The sequence below is a fragment of the Lepisma saccharinum genome, chromosome 2 (genome assembly GCF_977018435.1).
Source record: "Lepisma saccharinum chromosome 2, izLepSacc3.1, whole genome shotgun sequence".
NCBI classification, from domain to species: Eukaryota; Metazoa; Arthropoda; class Insecta; order Zygentoma; family Lepismatidae; genus Lepisma; species Lepisma saccharinum.
In genome coordinates, this window is record NC_139230.1 from 176,802,604 (window position 1) to 176,811,071 (window position 8,468).

Genomic DNA, 8,468 nt, shown 5'->3' on the forward strand with positions numbered 1-8,468 from the left:
CTTTCTATTCGGCTTTTGCTCCAGAGATTGCCGTGAGAGGCAAAAATTCTGGGAGAATAAAGCATCCCAAGAAACTTGTACAAGCAACGCAATGTGGCAGTGACACAATATCATCCTCCTCAGTTTTCTTCCCAGCTTGACTTTCTATTCGGCTTTTGCTCCAGAGATTGCCGTTAGAGGCAAAAATTCTGGGAGAATAAAGCATCCCAAGAAACTTGTACAAGCAACGCAATGTGGTATTGACACAAGATCATCCTCCTCAGTTTTCTTCCCAGCTTGACTTTCTATTCGGCTTTTGCTCCAGAGATTGCCGTCAAAGGCAAAAATTCTGGGAGAACAAAGCATCCCAAGAAAATTGTACAAGCAACGCAATGTGGCAGTGACACAATATCATCCTCCTCTGTTTTCTTCCCAGCTTGACTTTCTATTCGGCTTTTGCTCCAGAGATTGACGTCAAAGGCAAAAATTCTGGGAGAATAAAGCTTCCCAAGAAACTTGTACAAGCAAGGCAATGTGGCATTGACACAATATCATCCTCCTCAGTTTTCTTCCCAGCTTGACTTTCTATTCGGCTTTTGCTCCAGAGATTGCCGTCAAAGGCAAAAATTCTGGGAGAATAAAGCTTCCCAAGAAACTTGTACAAGCAAGGCAATGTGGCATTGACACAATATCATCCTCCTCTGTTTTCTTCCCAGCTTGACTTTCTATTCGGCTTTTGCTCCAGAGATTGCCGTTAGAGGCAAAAATTCTGGGAGAATAAAGCATCCCAAGAAACTTGTACAAGCAACGCAATGTGGCAGTGACACAATATCATCCTCCTCAGTTTTCTTCCCAGCTTGACTTTCTATTCGGCTTTTGCTCCAGAGATTGCCGTCAAAGGCAAAAATTCTGGGAGAATAAAGCTTCCCAAGAAACTTCTAAAAGCACGGTAATGTGGCAAAGGCACACACACACACACAAACAATTCTCCTACTCAGTTTTCTTCCCAGCTTGACTTTCTATTCGGCTTTTGCTCCAGAGATTGCCGTCAAAGGCAAAAAAAAATTCTGGGAGAATAAAGCTTCCCAAGAAACTTGTACAAGCAACGCAATGTGGCATTGACACAATATCATCCTCCTCTGTTTTCTTCCCAGCTTGACTTTCTATTCGGCTTTTGCTCCAGAGATTGCCGTAAGAGGCAAAAATTCTGGGAGAATAAAGCTTCCCAAGAAAATTGTACAAGCAAGGCAATGTGGCATTGACACAATATCATCCTCCTCAGTTTTCTTCCCAGCTTGACTTTCTATTCGGCTTTTTCTCCAGAGATTGCCGTTAGAGGCAAAAATTCTGGGAGAATAAAGCATCCCAAGAAACTTGTACAAGCAACGCAATGTGGCAGTGACACAATATCATCCTCCTCAGTTTTCTTCCCAGCTTGACTTTCTATTCGGCTTTTGCTCCAGAGATTGCCGTTAGAGGCAAAAATTTTGGGAGAATAAAGCATCCCAAGAAAATTTTACAAGCAACGTTATGTGGCAGTGACACAATATCATCCTCCTCAGTTTTCTTCCCAGCTTGACTTTCTATTCGGCTTTTGCTCCAGAGATTGCCGTCAAAGGCAAAAATTCTGGGAGAATAAAGCTTCCCAAGAAAATCGTACAAGTAACGCAATGTGGCAGTGACACAATATCATCCTCCTCCGTTTCCTTCCCAGCCTGACTTTCTATTCGGCTTTTGCTCCAGAGATTACCGTCAAAGGTAAAAGTTGTGGGTGAATGAAGCTACTCGACAAACTTCTAAAAGCACGGTAACGTGGCAAAGGCAGACACACACAAACAATTCTCCTCCTCAGTTTTCTTCCCAGCTTGACTTTCTATTCGGCTTTTGCTCCAGAGATTGCCGTCAAAGGCAAAAATTCTTGGAGAATAAAGCTTCCCAAGAAACTTGTACAAGCAACGCAATGTGGCATTGACACAATATCATCCTCCTCTGTTTTCTTCCCAGCTTGACTTTCTATTCGGCTTTTGCTCCAGAGATTGCCGTCAAAGGCAAAAAAAAATTCTGGGAGAATAAAGCTTCCCAAGAAAATTGTACAAGCAAGGCAATGTGGCATTGACACAATATCATCCGCCTCACTTTTCTTCCCAGCTTGACTTTCTATTCGGCTTTTGCTCCAGAGATTGCCGTTAGAGGCAAAAATTCTTGGAGAATAAAGCATCCCAAGAAACTTTTACAAGCAACGCAATGTGGCAGTGACACAATATCATCCTCCTCAGTTTTATTCCCAGCTTGACTTTCTATTCGGCTTTTGCTCCAGAGATTGCCGTCAAAGGCAAAAATTCTGGGAGAATAAAGCTTCCCAAGAAAATCGTACAAGCAACGCAATGTGGCAGTGACACAATATCATCCTCCTCCGTTTCCTTCCCAGCCTGACTTTCTATTCGGCTTTTGCTCCAGAGATTACCGTCAAAGGTAAAACTTGTGGGTGAATGAAGCTTCTCGACAAACTTCTAAAAGCACGGTAACGTGGCAAAGGCACACACACACACACACACACACACACACACAAACAATTCTCCTCCTCAGTATTCTTCCTAGATTGACTTTCTATTCGGCTTTTGCTCCAGAGATTGCCGTCAAAGGCAAAAATTCTGGGAGAATAAAGCTTCCCAAGAAACTTCTAAAACCACGGTAATATGGCAAAGGCACACACACACACAAACAATTCTCCTACTCAGTTTTCTTCCCAGCTTGACTTTCTATTCGGCTTTTGCTCCAGAGATTGCCGTCAAAGGCAAAAAAAAATTCTGGGAGAATAAAGCTTCCCAAGAAACTTGCACAAGCAACGCAATGTGGCATTGACACAATATCATCCTCCTCTGTTTTCTTCCCAGCTTGACTTTCTATTCGGCTTTTGCTCCAGAGATTGCCGTGAGAGGCAAAAATTCTGGGAGAATAAAGCTTCTCGACAAACTTCTAAAAGCACGGTAACGTGGCAAAGGCACACACACACACAAACAATTCTCCTCCTCAGTTTTCTTCCCAGCTTGACTTTCTATTCGGCTTTTGCTCCAGAGATTGCCGTCAAAGGCAAACATTCTGGGAGAATAAAGCTTCCCAAGAAACTTCTAAAAGCACGGTAATGTGGCAAAGGCACACACACACACACAAACAATTCTCCTCCTCTGTTTTCTTCCAAGCTTGACTTTCTATTCGGCTTTTGCTCCAGAGATTGCCGTGAGAGGCAAAAATTCTGGGAGAATAAAGCTTCCCAAGAAAATTGTACAAGCAAGGCAATGTGGCATTGACACAATATCATCCTCCTCAGTTTTCTTCCCAGCTTGACTTTCTATTCGGCTTTTGCTCCAGAGATTGCCGTTAGAGGCAAAAATTCTGGGAGAATAAAGCATCCCAAGAAACTTGTACAAGCAACGCAATGTGGCAGTGACACAATATCATCCTCCTCAGTTTTCTTCCCAGCTTGACTTTCTATTCGGCTTTTGCTCCAGAGATTGCCGTTAGAGGCAAAAATTCTGGGAGAATAAAGCATCCCAAGAAAATTTTACAAGCAACGTTATGTGGCAGTGACACAATATCATCCTCCTCAGTTTTCTTCCCAGCTTGACTTTCTATTCGGCTTTTGCTCCAGAGATTGCCGTTAGAGGCAAAAATTCTGGGAGAATAAAGCATCCCAAGAAACTTGTACAAGCAACGCAATGTGGCATTGACACAAGATCATCCTCCTCAGTTTTCTTCCCAGCTTGCCTTTCTATTCGGCTTTTGCTCCAGAGATTGACGTGAGAGGCAAAAATTCTGGGAGAATAAAGCTTCCCAAGAAAATTGTACAAGCAAGGCAATGTGGCATTGACACAATATCATCCTCCTCAGTTTTCTTCCCAGCTTGACTTTCTATTCGGCTTTTGCTCCAGAGATTGCCGTTAGAGGCAAAAATTCTGGGAGAATAAAGCATCCCAAGAAACTTGTACAAGCAACGCAATGTGCCAGTGACACAATATCATCCTCCTCAGTTTTATTCCCAGCTTGACTTTCTATTCGGCTTTTGCTCCAGAGATTGCCGTCAAAGGCAAAAATTCTGGGAGAATAAAGCTTCCCAAGAAAATCGTACAAGCAACGCAATGTGGCAGTGACACAATATCATCCTCCTCCGTTTCCTTCCCAGCCTGACTTTCTATTCGGCTTTTGCTCCAGAGATTACCGTCAAAGGTAAAAGTTGTGGGTGAATGAAGCTTCTCGACAAACTTCTAAAAGCACGGTAACGTGGCAAAGGCACACACACACAAACAATTCTCCTCCCCAATTTTCTTCCCAGCTTGACTTTCTATTCGGCTTTTGCTCCAGAGATTGCCGTGAGAGGCAAAAATTCTGGGAGAATAAAGCTTCCCAAGAAAATTGTACAAGCAAGGCAATGTGGCATTGACACAATATCATCCGCCTCAGTTTTCTTCCCAGCTTGACTTTCTATTCGGCTTTTGCTCCAGAGATTACCGTCAAAGGTAAAAGTTCTGGGAGAATAAGGCTTCCAAGCTTTACTTTCTATTGGGCTTTTACCGTCAAAGGTAAAAATTGCGGGAGAGTAAACGTGCTCGTTCACAAACTTCTCGGCCAAGCACCATCAGCAACGGAGGTGGGAGCGTTAACTTTGCATTAAGTGATAACATACATACACACTTTCCTCCCAGCTTGGCTTCGAATGTGGATTGCTCTCTCTGCCGGGACATTATTCTTAAGTTACTTGATAGTTAAGTTCAACATAAAAGGCAAATCTTTCTGCCTGCACAGTGTTCAATTGCTGCTTTCGTTCTCTACAGTTAGTTTCTAACTGCAAAAGAGACAACATTGTTTCAAGTTGTTGCCTCCCAGGATAACCTGGGAGGTGTTTCTCGTTTGGTCGGCTGGGTCGAAAAAAACCCCAAGTCCGGCGATCCGCCACCTGCCGGAAGCCCCGGTTGCCAGCACCCGGTGAAGGTGCCGGCTTCCGGTTTGGGAGTCCTCCCCCGGTCGAAACTGGGGTCTGGACTCCCGGCGAAGGTCCCGGAGGGACCTCCTTAAAAAGAGAATAGATTTTCAGGTGCCGTGCAGCCGACAGCACGAACCTGCAAGCGAGGGCTGCCTTTCAACGGGTCGCCACCGTACGGAGGCTTCACCGCTCACGACGCCCCGCCAGATACTCAAGTCGTCTACGAGTGGTTCAGGGTCCCAACTTCCGAGTGCTTGATTACCCCTTGAATCCCCATCTAGAATCCCAAAGACCTCGGTCAGTGGGGCAAGTGGGCGGAGTCTCGATGGCACTACTCGCGGGGAGCCTCACCCCCCGGGTTGGGGGGTGGTTGGTGGCTCCCCGCCTTACCGGTCCCCGGCGAAGGGGTCCAGCGTTGGTGGTTCTGCCTTTCAGAGTGCAGGGACCCACGGTCACGCAGCTCCGGGCACGGCTTCGGCCTTAGAGGCGTTCAGGCTTCAGCCGTCGGACGTAGCTTCGCACCAAGGTTCGATCGAACAGGCGCGGTACCATTGGTCCGAACCTGGGGTTCCTCTCGTACTAACCAGGATTACCTTGGCCGCGTTCTAAACGCCAGGAGGATAAAACTAACCTGTCTCGCGACGGTCTAAACCCAGCTCACGTTCCTTGTTGGTTGGTGAACAATCATACGCTCGGGGAGCGCTGCGTCCCCACGGTAAGAAGAGCCGACATCGAAGGATCAAAAAGCCGCGTCGCTATGAACGCTTGGCGGCCACGAGTCAGTTATCCTTGTGGTAACTTTTCTGTCACCTCCCGCCGAAGATCCTTCGGCCGGGGAGGATCGATAGGCCCCGGTTTCCCGGGTCCCACCCGTACTGAGGGTGCGGATCAGGGCGGCTTTTGCCCTTTCGCTCCACCCGAGGTTTCTGGCCTCGGTGAGCCGCCCTTAGGACACCTGCGTTATCCTTTGACAGATGTTCCGCCTCAGACGGACTACCCGCCTGCCGTTGTCCCCGGATCGGGTCGGTCCCTTGGCCGGCGCGCACGCGAGGCACGGCCGGCCGGTGGGGCCTTGGTTCGTGAACGGCGTGCGACGAGGGCGGAGCCCCGACGCCCGCGTCCCGCCCAACCGGGTGAGTCGGGAAACCGTGAGAGTAGTGGTATTTCACCGGCGAGCACCCGAAGGAGCCCTCCCACTTATGCTACACCTCGTCACGTCTCCCGACAGCGGCAGACTACAGTCAAGCTCAACAGGGTCTTCTTTCCCCGCTGACATTCTCCAAGCCCGTTCCCTTGGCTGTGGTTTCGCTAGACAGTAGGTAGGGACAGGTGTATGGGGCACGGGGGACGAGGTCCTCCAACCACCTCTCACCTCGCACTCAAATGCACCCTCTCTCCCAGCGCAGTTACCGTCGCTTGCAGTTCTTGTATGCATATTTTTTGCTGGGAGCGGTAGTGCCCCATTTAGGATCAGGAGATTGGGATTCTAAGATGTAAGGAGAGTGAAAACTAAGCCTTGGTACCTAAGAAAATTTACACCAAGGCGTCTTTGCTGTATTCTTGTGGCTTTAATTTTAATTGAGAAAGCATAAAGGAAATAATATAAAAGAATAAAAATACAAATGAGTAAGCTGTGGAAGGAGCCATAGTTGTAGCATATCAAGGAAAACAAGTCCTGTCACAGTACGTCCATGGTAGAAAAAGGGCCCATAAATCTTTTCATGGGAAATGGCACAAAAGGCATTCACTTTGGGAGAATCGCGTTCCCGTTCCACAAATTCATGGGGTTAGCAGTTCCCCAAATCCTTACGTTGTGTCTATTCATATTCCCTGAAAGGTGAAAAGTTGCTTCATCACTGTAAATTAACCTCTCAGAGAACCCATCCGTTTTCATTAATGCGAGGAAATCAGCACAGAAGGACGCACGCAAAGCATAATCAGTGTCTTTTAAGGCTTGAACTAGTTGCAAGCGGTAAGGTTTCATTTGTAAACGTTTCCGCAGAACCCGCCAGACAGTTTTCTGTGGAAGTTGAAGTTCTCTCGCTGCCCGGTAGGTGGACTTCTGTGGACTCTGCAAGAAACATGTGCACACTCGTACGGAAATGCCGTTACACACTAATCACAGACTTGTTCACATGATAATCAAGCACACAGAAAGATCTCTGTTCTCCAGTCAACGCCATTTTCCTGTTCGCTGCTGACTTCTAGCGGTAGAAAGTGGAAACACTGCGTGGAAACTAAACTTTGAAAGTTAACCTTTCGAAGCACATGTCTCACAATAACATAATTACAATCCAGACTGTCCGGAGCCAAAAGTGAAGCATGGTGGCGGTAGTGTAATGGTGTGGGCGGTCATTTCATGGCATTCACTGGGTCCTATTGTCACATTGAAAGGAAGGGTAACTGTGTATGAAGGCATTTTAGGTGACTATGTCCATCCAATAGCGCAGGCATTGTTCCCAGCAGGGGATACCATCTTCCAGGATGAAAATGCCCCATTCATACCGCTGGCACTGTCCAAGATTGGTTTGATGAGCACGATGACGAACTTACACATCTTCCCTGGCCTACACAATCGCCTGATTTGTTTATTTATTATCCATTGTGGTCAGTATTGGAAACCAGAGTACGGGCCCGTTTCCCTCTGCCAACCAATCTCAAGGAATTGGAGCAGTTTCTTGTTGAGGAATGGTATAGCATCCCACTGACTACCATCCAGAATTTGTATACATCCATTCCCTGGAGGATTAAGGCTGTACTCAAAGCCAAAGGCGGTCCCACATCATATTAGGTGGGTTCATATTATTTTGTCAAACCCCTATATATATATATATATATATATATATATATATATATATATATATATATATATATATATATATATACCTGTTCTGTTCCCAAAGCCCAAGGTCTGCAAGGTATTGAAAATTACAGGCCAATTTTTTATTTATTTTCTATTTGATTTAGTTTATTTTACTTCGCGTTTTGTGCCTCTTGGCTAATTTGCGAAGATGGGGATGAGTGATGAAATGATGAAATTGATGAATGGACGTTCACAAACAACCAAGCCCGACCGGGATTCGAACCCCGGACCCTTGGCGTCGCAGCGCGATGTGCTAACCACTCGGCCACATGGTAGGGCAATTACAGGCCAATTGCCATAATTGACTCTTTTGGGAAAATATAATATATAAGTATATCAGTTTCCAAACCAAATTTCTAATAAACGAACATCAACATGGTTTTAATAATCACAACAACCAATTTAAGTGTGATAACTGATTTCATAACTCAGTAATTTTTGATCAGGAGCCAGGTTGACGTCTTGCATTTGGATATATGAAGTCCTTCGACTTGGGTTTTCTGATAGTTTTTGCAAGTGGTTTAAAAATTACCCCTTGGACAGAACATTTAAAGTTAAAATCTACAATTGTTATTCAGAAATAACCAACATGAAGAGTGGTGTACCTCAAGGGTTATTCCTAGGACCACTATTGTTCTTGCTCTTCAT

General features: G+C 45.8%; 1 pseudogene; it reads right to left on the reverse strand.

The window, feature by feature from the left end:
- Nucleotides 1-5,089: 5,089 nt before the first annotated feature.
- Nucleotides 5,090-6,234, reverse strand: LOC145984586 (large subunit ribosomal RNA; annotated as a pseudogene).
- Between the last annotated feature and the right edge of the window lie 2,234 nt (nt 6,235-8,468).